Genomic DNA, 16,587 nt, shown 5'->3' on the forward strand with positions numbered 1-16,587 from the left:
CAGAGGCAAGCACTGAACTCAGGGACTCTGATACGGGATGCAGTCATCTTAACATCTAGGCCAAATGCCTGCCCATAGGCAGGAGCCAGGTGCTTCTCCTGGTCTCCCATGGGGTGCAGGGCCCAAGGACTAGGGCCATCCTCCACTGCCTTCCCGGGCCATAGCAGAGAGCTGGCCTGGAAGAGGGGCAACCGGGAAAGAATCCGGCGCCCCGACCCGGACTAGAACCCGGTGTGCCAGCGCTGCTAGGTGGAGGATTAGCCTAGTGAGCTGCGGAGCCGGCCTGGATTTGTTTTTATAAGGGGTTGGAGGAAGGATATGAAAAATGAAAAGGAGAATGTTTGTAAAATTAAAATTCTTAAACATTTCACAGGATGTCCATAGCTCTTGGCATAGTTATTTTTTTAAAGATTTTATTTATTGGCCGGCGCCGCGGCTCACTAGGCTAATCCTCCGCCTAGCGGCGCCGGCACACCAGGTTCTAGTCCCGGTTGGGGCGCTGGATTCTGTCCCGGTTGCCCCTCTTCCAGGCCAGCTCTCTGCTGTGGCCCGGGAGTGCAGTGGAGGATGGCCCAAGTGCTTGGGCCCTGCACCCCATGGGAGACCAGGAAAAGCACCTGGCTCCTGGCTCCTGCCATCGGATCAGTGCGGTGCGCCGGCTGCAGCACGCCGGCCTCGGCGGCCATTGGAGGGTGAACCAACAGCAAAGGAAGACCTTTCTCTCTGTCTCTCTCTCTCACTGTCCACTCTGCCTGTCAAAAAAAAAAAAAAAAGATTTTATTTATTAAGATCGAAGTCGGCGAACTCAAAAGGCTTCCATAGCCTTGGCAACTCATGACAAGAGTCTAGGGAGATTACTGACTCCATAAACGAGAGTGTCAATTTGTTAAGTCAACAACAGGAGTCACTGTGCACTTACTCCTCATGTAGGATCTCTGTCCTTAATGTGTTGTTCAATGTGAATTAATGCTATAACTAGTATTGAAACAGTAGTTTACACTTTATGTTCTGTGTGGGTGCAAACTGATGAAATCTTTATATATACTGAATTGATCTTCTGTATATAAAGAGAATTGAAAATGAATCTTGATGTGAATGGAATGGGAGAGGGAGCGGGAGATGGGAGGGTTGCTGGTGGGAAGGAAGTTGTGGGGGGGGGAAAGCCACTGTAATCCATAAACTCTACTTTGGAAATTTATATTTACTAAATAAAAGTTAAAAATACAAACAAAAGAAAGATTTTATTTATTTTATTTGAGAGTTAGAGTTACAGACAGTGAGAGGGAGGGACAGAGAGAAAGGTCTTCCTTCCGTTGGTTCACCCCCTAAATGGTTGCAATGGCTGGAGCTGTGCCGATCTGAAGCCAGGAGCCAGGCGCTTTCTCCTAGTCTCCCACGTGGGTGCAGGGGCCCAAGGACTTGGGCCATCTTCTACCGCTTCCCCAGGCCATAACAGAGAGCTGGATCGGAAGTGGAGCAGCTGCGACTAGAACCAGCGCCCATATGGGATGCTGGCGCCGTAGATGGAGGATTAACCTACTGAGCCACGGCACCGGCTCCTGGGCATAGTTATTAAACAAATAAAAGTCAAGACATTTATGATGAATTTATTAAACTGTAATATGCTTTTTTTGAATTTTTAAGACTTTTTAAAAATAAAGATTTATTTATTTTTTGAAAGAGTTACAGAGAGGTGGGGGGGGGAGGGCTTCCATCCGCTGGTTCACTCCTCAAGTGGCTGCAACTGCTAGAGCTGGGCCGATCTGAAGCCAGGAACCAGGAGCTTCTTCTGGGTCTCCCATGTGGGTGCAGAGCCCCAAGGGCTTGGGTCATCTTCTCCTGCTTTCCCAGGGCATAGCAGAGAGCTGGATTAGAAGTGGAGCAGCCAGGACTCGAACCGGCGTCCATATGGGTTGCTGGCGCTGCAGGTGATGGATTTACCAGCCACCCACAGTGCCAGCCCCAGTGACACAGTTCAACTCCTAGGACCCTGGTACTCAGATGAAACAATTTTGTAAGAAGACCCTTTATAGGAAACAAGGAGGTAGGTACCTTTGTTTTGGATAGAATCTGGCTACTGGGTAGTCTTGGAACTTGGACAAATCAGTTAACTTCTGTGGACCTTCTGTCATTTGGTAAAAGATAAAAAGCTATCTCAAATACTTCCTAAAAATCTTATTTTTTTCATCCTTGAGAAATGATTAAAATTAGTAATGGAATTATTTCAAGCATATATTCAAAATGCTGCATTTGTTTTTGCCTTGTAGAGTTCTCTTTTAGCCAAATGGATTGATTTAAAGTTTTTTTGACCACAGCTGCTATAGAAATATGTGCACAGCTACTGTTTTGGTAAACACAGACTAGTAACCAGATGGGAGTAATACTTTAAAAAGTTGGGATCTGTGGAATGGAATGGAATTTGCAGTGTTTTGCCTAGGTACTTTGGATTTAGTACACACTAACTGACTTTGAGTCTGTTTTATTACTGCAGAGGCTAGGAAGAACAAATAGAGTATTATGTAGAATACAAATAATGCTTATTAAGCTTGCAGTTGATTCCTTCTGATAGATGTTCCAAATTGCTGTCAGGCTGTATTTACTTCCTCATAAACAGATGTGCTTTTGCTTTAAATCAGGGTAACTGTTCCAAACTGGTTATGCATATTTTAAACAACGGTTCAGGGTTATATCTTAACATCATTGTTAATTACACAGAAAATTGGTTTATTATATTTTCTAATAATGTTAGTTTGTGATGGTTGTTTTAAATTACACTAAGAACTAACTTTTATTACGTATTTTTTGAAATCTGGTTAAAAGTGGGATATTACCAGTTAAAAATTATTTTCTGTTCTGTAGTCAAGAATCGATGTCTAAGATAAGCATTTAATTATTAATTTAAAAATTTTAGTCTCCATTACCAAATGAGATGTTGGTAGCATCTTGGACATCAGCTAATTAATCTAGGCCTTTACTGAACAACACAGTAGTAAGTATCTTCAGTGTTCGATTTTAGAAGATAATAGTGTAGGGGAAAATTTTCTCCAATTTAACCCCTTTTCCCTCCTGGATACATTATAGTTCATTTGTTAAGATTCTTGCCAGGTACCATTTATTAACATGCACAGATATTTTATATTGCACAGATCCTGACATGAGGCTTGAAGTGAGCTTCTTCATGGAAGACTTACTCATTGCCAACTTTTCTGGTGTGATTATAGGTTCTGTCTATTAGAGTATGTTTATTTTATACTTCCTGTTTATTCCTAGATTTATTTCTAGTATTCATACTCAGCGTTTTCACCACAAATAGTTGTCAAGTCATCATTACTAAATATTAGACGTTGTGCTGGGGCAAATGTGACTCATCTTCTGAAGCACACCTTCCAATAGAAAGAAGTATTAAATATACAAGGGTACATGAGAAAGATTGTGGGAAAATGAAATTAGAACATGTCTACTTTGGTGCAAAGATTTCTGAAATACATACATAGTTTCTTCCTCTCTCCTTCCCTCCCTCCCTCCCTCTCTTCCTTACTCTCTTCCTTCCATCTTTCACAGGCAGAGTGGACAGTGAGAGAGAGAGACAGAGAGAAAGGTCTTCCTTTACCGTTGGTTTACCCCCCAGTTGGCCGCTGCGGCCGGCGTGGTGCGGCCTGCGCACCGCACTGATCCGAAGGCAGGAGCCAGGTACTTCTCCTGGTCTCCCATGGGGTGCAGGGACCAAGCACTTGGGCCATCCTCCACTGCACTCCCTGGCCACAGCAGAGAGCTGAACTGGAAGAGGAGCAACCGGGACAGAATCCGGTGCTCCGACCAGGACTAGAACCTGGTGTGCTGGCACCGCAGGCGGAGGATTAGCCTAGTGAGCCACGGTGCCGGCCTATAGTTTCTTCATAATACACATTTTTCCATGAACTTCCTCAGGTCCTCTCATATGACAAATGTAAATGAAAGGGTGAAAGAGTGCCAGAGGGGCTGGTGCTGTGGTGTAGTGGGCTAAGCCTCTGCCTACAGCACCGGCATTCCATATGGGTGCCGATTTGTGTGCTGGCTGCTCCCCTCCTGATCCAGCTCCCTGCCTGAGAAAGCAGTAGAAGGCCCAAGTGCTTGGTCCCCTGTACCTGCATGGGAGACTCGGAGGAAGCTGCTGGCTTCTGACTGGCCAAGTTCTAGCTGTTGTGGCCATTTATGGGAATGAACCAGCAGATGGAAGACATCTCTGTTTCTCCCTCTCTCTGTCTGTAACTCTACCTCTCAAATAAATAAAATCTTAAAAAAAAAAAAGAGTGCCAGAAAGTTAGAGGTGCCTCAGTAGTTCTTAACTCCCCAGAAATAGAGCTAGTTCTGTTCATCAGAATAAAAATGGTATAGCTTGTCTTTCTAGCTTACAGTGATTTTTAGTATGAACTAGTTTTTGATTATTTTAACTGTATCAACTTACACTCAATTCTACTGCCTGTCATCTAACATTTTTTTTTTTCCTGTTGACCTAGAATCCCTCTTAGATCTTGTCCAACTGCCTACTTTCTTCAGCTGAGAGGGGTGTGAAAGCTGAGAAAAGAGTATTAGGTACACACGTTGTCTGTTATGTTAGTTGGTATAAAGCCCTGCTAAAACCAAGCAAAACAGAAACTACAACATAAGGGAGAGGAAGTAGACAAAAAAAGATACTGCATCCTAAGAGAGGGGAAGTGGAGGCGCTAGCATTGCTTCAGCAACCAAAGCATTGTTGGGAGCCTTGAAAGGCCTGATGTGGGTGAACACCATGTACAAAACCAGACTCCACTAGTCAGCTCCCAGAACTGAAGTGACTGTTCACTAACAAGTTGTCGATGATTTATAAAGCCAGAATGACCCAATTTATTTATGAATAAGGTATTAATTACAGTAGTACTGTGGTAAAGCAATCCAGATTGCTGTTCCAGTATGGCACTTTCATTTCTGTTAACACGTATATTCTTATTATAAATCTAGCATCAGTTAGATTTGAATAGTCTTATATTGCCATTCAAGATGGTTCTTGAATATTGAACATTCTCAGTTTCCTGCTGAGTATGAAGGTTAATGAACAAAAGCAATGGTAATTGTATACTTTGAGAACTACACAATTTAAAGCTGACTTAACATATTATTTCTTTCTTCATCCATCTGTTCAGCTACCCCTCCCTGTCATTCAGTACTGTATTCTGTGACATGTATTGTCATAATTCACAGAAAAAAATTTACATCTTTAATATGGAATGAATTACTGATAGACATGCAGAAATGGGACTTTTAATGGAAGCTTACTGATTTTCCAAGAAAAAGAGCTATTTTAAAATTCTGGATTTACCAGTAACTGTTGAAAATTTGACATCATTTTTATGCCCCCCCCCCCCCCCTTGCCCTCCATTTCATGGCAGCCTAAGTAAAACTATATTCAGGAGTAAGAAATCTGGAATACAAAGTAAATTGTATTAGTAATCACAGGTCAGAAACATGTCATTCAGGTTTGTTTATCCTAACTCTGAGTGACTATTTTTTGGTTTTTGATATTGTGTTTCTTGTTCATTTGTGCCTTCTGTTACAGACAATACCATGGAAAAGACCTAATGAAAAGTCCCATGTTTTTCAAAGGGAATAATTTAGAATAATGCTCCTTCAGAGCACATGATGCCAGAACAAATAGGCAATGAGCAGCATATAATTCTGTACATTATGCAGAGACATTAAATATACATACGAGTAAGGTAGCAGGTGCTTTGGTTCTGAAATTGACATGTAAAATAGCAGTCTTTCTCTGCAGGGCTTCACTCCAGCGTCATAGGTAATGAATAGCTAATTTCAGTCCTATGGTCCATAGGAGACTGACGGGGAACTGGGAGGAAGGAGGCCTTCCAAATCCAAGAACAGCAGGATGTGCTGAGATGTGTTCTTTAATGGAGAAACACTTTATAACTCTTGGGGGTAAATTCATAAAGAGAGTTGCACATGTGTTTTTGTATTTAAATTAAGGAGTTATTAATATGGTTAGACAAGTAGATATCTGGCAGCTGAATTACAAAAGGGTGAAGCAGAACTTGGCGACTGAACCAAGCTCAGGAATATCTTGCACTTTTGAGAAAGTACATACTAAACCTGTCCTGTGTCCAGATGGAACAATTTATTAGAAGCAGGCATTTGAGAATGTATTTAGAACGTAGTTGGAATTTGCAGCTGACTTTATAAATCTGGTCTTTGCCTGTATGTAGGAAAAGGCAAGTGACTTTTATTCTTCTGGCAAGTGGAGATTCCTTTGCCATTTGAGATTTCTCTGTGCCGCCCATAATTCGTTCAGCCATCTTCCCTGTCAATATTTGTTGGGCACCTGCAGTGTACAGTCATATTCTGGGATCCCCAAAATGAATAAAATCCACCCTCAAGCAGTTTGTAGTCTGATGGAAATATAAACTTACAAATATTAGAACTGAAAGATGTTTGTGTTGAGACTAGCGTTTTCAAGTTAAACACTGATTTTTTGTTGTGAAATATAAAATAGCAGGGCATAACGTTATCTACAGCTGACATATAGTTAAGGAGTTTTGTGTTTTTGTGTTTCTTTTAGTCAACATTATGTGATTTTTCTGTTGTGATGCTTGTAGCATTTTTATTGCTGTACAGTAATCGCTACCATTCTTTATTTAGCCTCCTATTGTGGACATTTGGGTTGCTTTTGATTTTGGACTGTCATTAACATGATATAAGAGCATTCTTGTTTATATACTTTGGTGTATGTGTACATACATTAGGAGTATAAACCTAGGAATGAAATTGTTGGGTATGTAGCTTTTTTATTTTAAGATTTATTTTATTTATTTGAAAGACAGAGTTACAGGTGGAGAGAGAGAGAGGGAGAGACAGATCTTCCACGTGCTGGTTCACTCCCCAGATGGCTTGCAGCAGTCACGGCTGGGCAAGCCCAAAGCCAGGAACCAGGGGCCCAAGCCATCTTTCACTGCTTTCTCAGGCTATTAGCATGGAGCTGGATTCAAAGTGGAGTCGCTGGAACTTGAACCGGTACCCATATGGGATGCTGGCACTGCATGTGGCGGCTTAACCCTCTACACCGCCACACCTGCCCCGTTGTAGATTTAACTTTACTAGATGAGGGCAAACTATTTTTCTAAGTGATTATTCCAATTCAAAAAGACTTATGACAGACTTCATGTAGGTGGTTTTACAAAGGCCATGTATTTTCTCATAGAATTGGTTTTCTCATAAGAAGGTAATGATAGTTACTTATAGGTAACTAACTTGTTATTCAGATGTCCTTTCTGTCTAACCTAGTTTTCCAGGAATATTGTTGAAATGTCAAATTATGACTCGTAATTTATAATAGCAATTGGATTAGTTCTTGACAAATTGGGAAATACAGGAAATTTCTGTGAGACTGAAAACCATGCCACAGCTTTAAAACAAACAAACAAACAAACAAACAGACAGACAGACAAGCTCACGGTGTGTGTGTTTGGCCTAGAAGTTCAGATACCTGTGTCTCGTATCAGAGTGCCTGAGATCAGTTCTTGGTTCTGGCTTCCTGTTCCATCTTCCTGTCAGTGCAGACCCTGTTTGGTAGCAACTGGTTGGGTTCCTGCCACCCAGGGAGGAGAGCTGGATTGAGTTCCTTACTTCTGACTCTGACCCTGGCCCAGCCCCGCTGTTGGGTGGCATTTGGAAAGTGAATCAGTAGATGCAAGCTCTCGCTGTCTGTCTGGCTTTGTCCTTCTTTCTGTCTCTTTCTCTGTATCACAAATTTTTGAAAAAGCTTGAGTATATTAAGGATACAAAAAGCTTAGTGGTTTTAAAATGTTGAACTCACATTTTGAAGTGTAATTCTATTTTAATCCCTTTCCTAATGGAAGAGGAAAGATGACTGATTTGGTAAGGTAATCTTGTTTGAAAAATTGACAACTTTTTGGCATGAGGCCCAGATCTCTTTTCAGATTTTTTGTGAAATAGAAAAATGACTGTCCCTTAGGTGCTGTTCATTTGTATAAGAAAAAAGAAAAAAAAAAAAAGGAGATACTGCTGAACCCAAGGGTAAAGGATTGACTCTTCATATAGTAGTAAAATAGTGAATATTTCACATAATGAACTCCTGTTTTACCATACTAAATAAAAGAATGAATGTCAGAATATTGGAATAATTAGCAGAACATTAAAGATATTGTGGATATTCAATTTATTTTTTTAAAAAATCCTTAAATCTGTAAGAAATATGTAGGACTTTGAGAACTTGCTTTTAAAATACTTGTTAGCCATAATATTGTTGAGGACTGAATTTATGTTGTGCTTGGAGTTTGTTTTTGCTGTCCAAAGCGTGTCTAAGCATGAATTATGGTATTCAGGTTTAAAATCCTGTGTTGGTTGAGTAAATGGGAAATATTCTGTTCAGTTTATCAAACATGTAATGTGGGCCAGCCGTGTGCCTGGTCCTGGTAGGTACTGAGGACATAAAGATGAATAAAGCAGCTTATAGGTCACTGGAACAGAAAGGCCTGTCAGTAGTCCGCCACAGCATGCTGTGTGCTAAGGGCTATAGAGTGCAGCCACCAGACATTGTATGCTCAGGGCTGTGATATTAGCATTCTGCAGAACATGCCTTGGTGCATAAGAGGAGAGCAGGTGTTTCGGTGTGTGTGTGAGGGGTGGTGAGGTGACAGTGGCCTGCCTGTTTTATGTGCTTAAGGCACGGGTTACAGATTGGTCATCTAGGTGAATAGACTTAGGGGCTTGTTTGGCAGAGGAAATTATATGAACTCATGGATTTTGATGTTCATCCAGATTGTAGATAATCTACATGAGATTATATTATACGTGAAAATTAAAATGGTGTGGTGATTTAGGCAGTGACCCCAAGTTTGAAATTGTTGTTGTTTTTTTTTTAATTACATACTTAACAACATTCTTTGTCTCAGCCAGAGTTTGGTAATTAGGCAGACGCAACTTGGACCCCTCCTAGAAATGAAGATAACTTTTTAGCGAGACTCCAGTCTGTTCATCTTTCATTGTTCCAAACTACGTATTAAATGCTTTAAATGCAAGTCTGTGTTCAGGAGTGTATAAGGAGAAGCTTAAAACTTAATCCTTATTTTATGGAATAGGGATTTTTAAATCCCCCACCTATGTGTTTTGTACATTTATAAAAAAATTTTGATCTTTACCATTGAATATGATTATCAAAGAGAAATAAAATAATGATGAATATACCTTTGAAAATGATATGATGTGCCTTCCATATTATATATTATCTGTAGACTGGGGCTGGGGAGGGGTAGAGATGCATATATATTTACTGTATATATATATATGGTGTGCAAGGATCAGATTCTCTGACCACATGGAATTTTTCATATAATTAAGACTTATATGGGGCCGGTGATGTGGCGCAGCAGGTTGACGCCCTGGCCTGAATTGCTGGCAGCCCATATGGAAGCTACTTCTGGTCCTGGCTGCTCCACTTCCGATCTACCTCTTTGCTATGGCCTGGGAAAGCAGTAGAGGATGGCCCAAGTCCTTGGGCTGCTGCACCCGTGTGGGAGACCCTGAAGAAGCTCCTGGCTCCTGGCTCCTGGCTTCAGCATGGCGCAGCTCTGGCCGTTGCGGCCAGTTGGGTAGTGAACCATCAGATGGTAGACTTGTCTGTCTGTCTGTCTCACTTCTCTCTCTTTCTCTCTGCCTCACCTCTCTCTGTAACTCTGACTTTCAAATAAATAAATAAATCTTTAACAAAAAAGACTTATAGTTTCTGTAAGTCGGGGGTTTGACAATATCACAGGCCAAATTTTCTTGTGTTTTCTGCCATTTTGGTTTAAGAAATCTACCTCTTTGTTTATGCTAGATTAATGTCAACTTGGTGTAGTGATCAGGTAAACCGCCACTGTAACAGCACACTAACATCATTGCTTCTGTGAGTTTCCTTCTTTCTATCTGTAAAATGGAGGGGGGAATAATAATGCATTGTATTGAGTTGTAAAACTTTTAAATATAAAGTACCTACTCTTTGTTGTCACCCATGTCTTTTCTTTATATATGTGGATCAAATGAGGTCATAGACTAGAAATCATTTCCCAAAATATCACATTCTATACATATGAATGTAGGCCTATTCAATCAGTTTCTTCCTCATTCTCTATTTAATCCCCCCTCCCCCATAACTTGTTTGTTGAATGACAGCAGTGCTTCATTAAAATGGCTAGAGAACTTTTTTATTTTACTAGGTACTTTGATTCTCTAGTGAATGAGGCGGTGTATATGGAATCTAAACATTTCCTGTTTTCGGAGATGATAGTGTTGTTGCTAGCATTCTGAGAGGGACTGTTAGAGGGATTTGCATCTTCAGAGAGATGCACTGGTCCTGATCTGATGTACTTAAGAGACACGAAGTGAAAACATTGAACCAAGAACTATTTGGGGGTGTGGTGGGGAGACTTATTTTCATGTGGAAGTAAAAATTAAGCATATTTTAGGAATGAAGAAAAAGGATAAGTCTGTAGCTGGAGTGGAAATTGAGTGAGACTAGATCTGACTAGAGATACTGATGCAGTCTAACAAAATCACAGCACCAATAAGAAAAGTGAATGCTAGGTATATATTGGATATTTTGACATATCTTCTTGAAATGCTATCTGCAGGAGGAATATAGTGGGAAATCTTACAGAATGGTAACAATATCACATTGGGCCTTGTAACCAGAGCCTCTTCTTTCTTTAAAGTTCTTTGTTCATGTTCATCCTATGGCATTGCTCTTTGACATTTACGACTAAGAATGTTGACTCCTGGTAAGTGTTTTGTATAGTCCTGGGTTCATCCTAACAACGTGGTGGAGCAGTAATTTAGAGAAAAGCATGTATTCCAGTAGGGTATGCCCACTATTGTATCATCACATTGGTTTCTCATTTTAGTTGTCTCAGGTTTAAGTAAGAGAAAATCATTTTATAGAGTTCTAGGCCTAATGTTTTCACTCAAGCAAATCGCACACTGGCTACCCCAGTATTTAATAGTAATGAAATGTGTATAACAAAGCAGTCTTTATTAGGATTGTACGACTTTTTCAGCAGTTAAAAAATTACTTCTTGGAATTTCAAGAGTTTTAACACTTAGCATTATGTATTAACTGCCTAGATTTGAATGAGGCCATGTATATTATCTCACAGGTATCCTCTGGTAAAACTGCGCCAGCCTGCACCTCAAAAAGTGTTTCTTAGTTTGTTTCTGCTGGAGTTAGGTTGTCTTAGCTCCAGGAGTCACATGCCCAGAACAGCTGGGAAGGAGAGTGGACTGTAATTCTGCCTATACAAAGCTTTGTGGTAGACCCATTCCATCTTTTGAATACTTTTTTTCCTTTCTGCTTGTAAGTGCGGCTACTTTTAAGACAAGAATAGGATGAAGCAGATGAGTGGGCAGTCTGGGTGAAATACCTATCTTTGATAGGTCTGCAGGTGTGATCGGTAACTAAAATGGAAGGTTGATTGAAGGTGTGAATAAACAGTCACCTGACTGCTAACTGCCAGAAAGGTACACGTCGATGGGATGGGGTGTGAACAGTTTAGACTGACCGGCTACACGCGTAAATGGAATGAAAGAACCCCTTCCCAGGGCTGGCATTGTGGTGTGGTGGGTTAAACTGCTGCTAGCGCCTGCTGCATCCTGGCCGTCCCGTACCCATATCAGAGTGTGGTTGGAGCCCCAACTTCTCTACTTTTTTTTTTTATTAAATTTTTAAAAAAATCTATTTGACAGAGTTAGACAGTGAGAGAGACAGAGAGAAAGGTCTTCCTTCCGTTGGTTCACCCCCCAAATGGCTGCCGCAGCCGGATCTACGCTGATGAGAAGCCAGGAGCCAGGTGCTTCTTCCTGGTCTCCCATGCGGGTGCAGGGCCCAAGCACTTGGGCCATCCTCCACTGCCCACAGCAGCCAGCTTCTCCCTGCCGATGCACCTGGAGAGGCAGCAGAAGATGGCCTGAGTAGTTGGGCCCCTGCCACCCCCGTAAGAGACCCAGATTGAGCTTCCTTTTCCTGTTGTTGGCCTCAAACAGACCTGGCTGTTACAGTCATCTGGGCACTGAACCAGCAGATGACTGACCAGCTCTGACTGTTCTATTCTCTCTGTTGCTTTGCCTTTCAGATAAATGAATAAGCAATTTTTTAGAAGAAAGAACAACTGGGTTTTAAAGAAACATTATGTCTTATGCATTAATACTTATGTACCCCTCCCTACCACCACCACTGCTTCTTAGATATTGGGAACCTCAGCAGTCCAGGAGCCTCCTAAACCCTCCCACGTCCGTGGCCATGGTTTTCTCTTCCACCTTTCTTTCTGCCTTCCTTAGATATCTTTCTCACTTATTTCCTCTGACAAACTGGCGTTAGGAAAGGTGGGAGCACACTTGAAATGGGCATTGCTGAAGGCAGTGAAAATGGATTGCTGTGGGTGATTCGATGCCTCTTCATCAACTTTGCTGTTCTACTGGGAAATGGAAAGGGGGGGACCAAAGGGATGCTTTCCGCAGATTGATTTACTCTTTCTTGTTTGTATAATTGAGAAAAGTAAATAATGCTGCACTAAATAATGGCTTCCAGAAATCATATACTCCACTGAATTGCCACCTGAAAGGAGTGGTCAGCAGTGGGAACTTTCATCACTTCTTGGTGGTGAACTTAGAGTCACGCTGCTCTGGACTCTGGATGCTTGATCTTCACAATCAGATCACTAGCACTGTTGTTACAGGACCTCAGAGTAGTAAGTAGTGTAGGAAGCAATTACTTTACCCACTGAGCTAAGCAAAATGATTTATGAAGGTAAAGCTCGGGTCAGGGATAAGGCTGCGCTCAAAGGAGGCATAATTGAGCACAGGGAGGAGAAACCCCAGAAAAACTTGGCCGTTGGTCATTTGAGGAACATTCGAGTCCTCAAGTGTGTTTCTTAGGGCCATCTGTATTCTTAGGGCTATCTGTAATGTTGTTTCATTCAATTGAGGTTTATTTATTTAAGGGTAATATGGTTCCAAGAAGTCTGTTGCCAGGGTCTGTAGTTTGAAGCTCTTGTTACCTTAAAAGTATGCCCAGACTCCGAAACACTGTCTGGCTAGTATTGTGGTTGTCATTGTGATCAATAAAGACTGCTTTGATTTATGAGTGACTTATCCTGCTCTCAACTGCACAGAAGAGGCAGTAGTTCATGTTTTGGCTCCTGTTCAGCTAGGGGAACTTGAGCTTCCTTAGTCCTTTCAGAAAGCTGACTGGGAAGCGGACATCCCAGCAGGAATGTTTTAGCTGGATTCAGGAATCAGGGTAATTTTGATTGACAGAATGACAAAATTATTTTTAATCCATATTTTGCTTTAAATTATCCTATTTAAACACTTTATTTATAAATGTGTTATTTATATTTCAAGAGACCTATAGAAAGTGATAAGACCTTTTGTAAATTTTTATTTTGATTTCCCCGGAGGCCTTTAATTCTTTAGTTTCATAGCTTTTCATAGCACCATACAAGTTCCCCATGTGACTTTCACTTTACCTTGGTGAAGTGTATGCTCTGGGTGACGAAGTTTTCTTCTTTGAAGTCAGCACTTGACTAGAAAACATCAAGTTAAATGATTATTTTCAGGTGAAATGAAGTATTTCTCACATAATATATTTTCCTCTGGAATAAGCAAGTGTCTAATAAATGTAGAATGAGTTAGCTCACATTGGAAATTTGTTTAATGCTGACCAAAGTTCGCACTTTATAGGCATATTTTTGCCATCCTGCAGCTCAGTCTTGTCATACTGTTAGATTCCCACTGTGCTGGGAATACAGTGTTTAGAGGTGTGAGTATTAAGTCCAAGTGCCACTTTTTTGTGTGTTTTGTGTGAACTGCTGGTTTTACTGTTATTGATCATGGAGATAACTAAAAAAATAAAAGCAAGAACCCTTACCTTCACTTTTTATGACTTCATTTTATACCCACATGACATAACTGGCCTTCTCTGTTACTTTAAAAATCCTAAAAACAAAATGAAAAACTCTGAGGCTTAATTATAAACATTGAGGGCTTTTTATGAATCATCTGTGGCTTTTGAAAATTGTGTAAAATACTTGAAAATCTGAAGACATTTTTACTTAAGACTACTGAGTTAATTTTGGTATTCAGAATTATATAAAATAACTCAAATATTTTTCTCAGTGTCCACAAACTTCTTGTTTTTTTTTGTTTGTTTGTTTTGTTTTTTGTTTTTTTTTTTGAAGAGAAAATACTTTATTATAGGATGGCGTCAGAGAAATTGGAAGGGTTTTTTTCTCTTAAATGGGAGAGTACAGATTTCCTAGTGTGTCATTGGACTTCATTAATTAGTTAAGCTTGCTTTATTTTACACTGCTGAGTTTAAACTGAGTGTCATACTTTTTGAAGCATTGTTAATGAAAGGTTATTTTGGGAGCCAGCATTGCGGTATAGCAGGTTGAACTGCCTCTTGCAATGCCGGCATTCCATATGGGTGACAGTTTGATTCCCAGCTGCCCCACTTCCAATCCAGCTCCCTGCTAATGCACCTGTAAAAGCAGCTGAGGATGGCGCAGGTGCTTTGGCACCTGCACTTGTAAGGGAGACTGGGAAGAGGCTCTTGGCTTTGGCTGGCCCAGCTCTGGCCATTGCAGCCATTTGGGGAATAAACCAGTGTGGGGAGCAAACCGGACTAGACTGAGTTACTGGAATTAAGACTTATTCTATGCATCTGCTCTCCCACAATATGGCGCTGGGAGAGAAGTAAACAGCTTCCGCACAGCTGCCTCCAGTTCAACTAATAAACTGTAGGACTTGCTCCTGATTGGAGGAGAGCAGCGTACTCGGCGTGTGGGCAGCCGAGTCGGGATTGGCGGAGGAGGACTATAAAGGAGGAGAGAGACGGCATGCACCAGGAACATCTAAGAGGAACATCTAAGGGGAACACCTGTGCAGCCCCCGAGAAGAGCCGGCCGGCGGTGTGCCGCTCCCCTGCGGAAGTGGGGAATGTGGCCAGGGGAACTGCCCTTCCACGGAGGTGGAAGGGATAGTAGCCAACCCGGGAAGAACCAGCAGCAAACCCGGGGAGGGCCGAGCAGATGAAAGAACAGCGCAGGGTCCTGTGTTGCTCCTCCACGAAGAGGGGGAGCGACAAACCAGCAGATAGAAGATCTCTCTGTCTCTCCCTCTCTGTCTGTAACTCTGTTTTTCAAATAAAATAAATCTTAAAGAGAAGCAGTTATTTTCTAGATTATCAGATAAGATGAATGTAATCTTTTAAGGTTGGAATTTATGGAAATGGAAAAAACTTTAGTACCTAATGAATTATGTTTATTTGGCAAAAAGTGCTGTGTGTTGAAAGGTGACCCTCCTTCCTCACCCTTTTAATAATTGGTTATAGTTATGTACATACAAAAGAGTATTTCTAATATGTTTGTGAGAGTTATAAAGCAAAAATGTAAAAGGAATGCTCACTTACCCACTGTTCCAACTTAAAAATAAGTCACTGCTGTATCTTTGGATCATTTGTGTGTCTGAAGATACATTTGCTTCACTTCCCATTTCCCACTTCCTGCAGAGATTACCAAGACCCCAAATTATTTGTTTTCTTGCCTTTTTTTAAAAAAAGACTTATTTATTTGAAATAGTTTCAGAGAGAGAGGTCTTCCATCCTCTGGTTCACTCCCCAGATGGCCATAAGAGCTGAAGCTGTGCTGACTCGAAGCCAGGCGCCAGGAGCTTCTTCCAGGTCTCCCACGAGGTGCCAGGTCCCAAGGACTTGGGCTATCCTCTACTGCTTTCCCAGACCACAGCAGAGAGCTGGATCAGAAGAGGAGCAGCCTGGACGCGAACCAGCGCCCATATAGGATGCCGGCACTACAGGGGGCGGCTTTTCCTGCTATGCCACAGCGCTGGCTCCCTGTTTTCTTTCCTTTTAATAAAGAAGAATCACGGAGACCGGTGCTGTGGCATAGTAGCTAAAGCTGCTGCCTGCAATGCCAGCATCCCATTTGGGCACTGGTTTGAGACCCGGCTGCTCTACTTATGTTCCAGCTCCCTGCTAATGCACCTGGGAAAGCAGCAGAAGGTAGCCCAAGGGCTTGGACCCCTACAACCAAAGGGAGATTCAGATGAAGCTCGTGGCTCCTGGCTCAGCCCTGGTCATTGCAGCCACTTGGGGATTGAACCAGCAGATGGAAGACCTCTTTCTAGATCTCACTTTCTCTGTGGCCCTGCCTTTCCAATAAATAACTACATTTTGAAGAAGAAGAATCATCCACTTAATGTTCTTCATACTTACTTGTTTTAATTTGCTTTTTTCAGTTTCCTCCCTTTAAAATATTGTATTTTGAGATTAATCAAAGTGATTATTTTTGTAGCTCACTCATACCCATGGCTGTGTACTGTCCTGTTATATACTTATGAATTTATTAAAATTTATTCAATCTGCTGCTGCTGGTATTTGGGTTGCCAGCTCTTTACTATAAAGCTGTTGTGGATATCATTTTGGTGTCTCTTGGTACACATGTGCAAGTATTTGTCTAGGATTCTCCTACTGTTTCTGTTGGCATGAAAAAA

The 16,587-nt window shown here is 41.4% G+C and overlaps 1 protein-coding gene across 2 annotated transcripts in view; it reads left to right on the forward strand.

Moving 5' to 3' along the window:
- ZSWIM6 (zinc finger SWIM-type containing 6) overlaps positions 1-16,587 on the forward strand; it is a 220,461-nt gene that overhangs the window by 107,370 nt on the left and 96,504 nt on the right. The window lies entirely within an intron of this gene.

This window comes from Oryctolagus cuniculus, chromosome 14 (genome assembly GCF_051225735.1).
Source record: "Oryctolagus cuniculus isolate XC-2025 breed Fujian yellow rabbit chromosome 14, ASM5122573v1, whole genome shotgun sequence".
NCBI lineage: Eukaryota > Metazoa > Chordata > Mammalia > Lagomorpha > Leporidae > Oryctolagus > Oryctolagus cuniculus.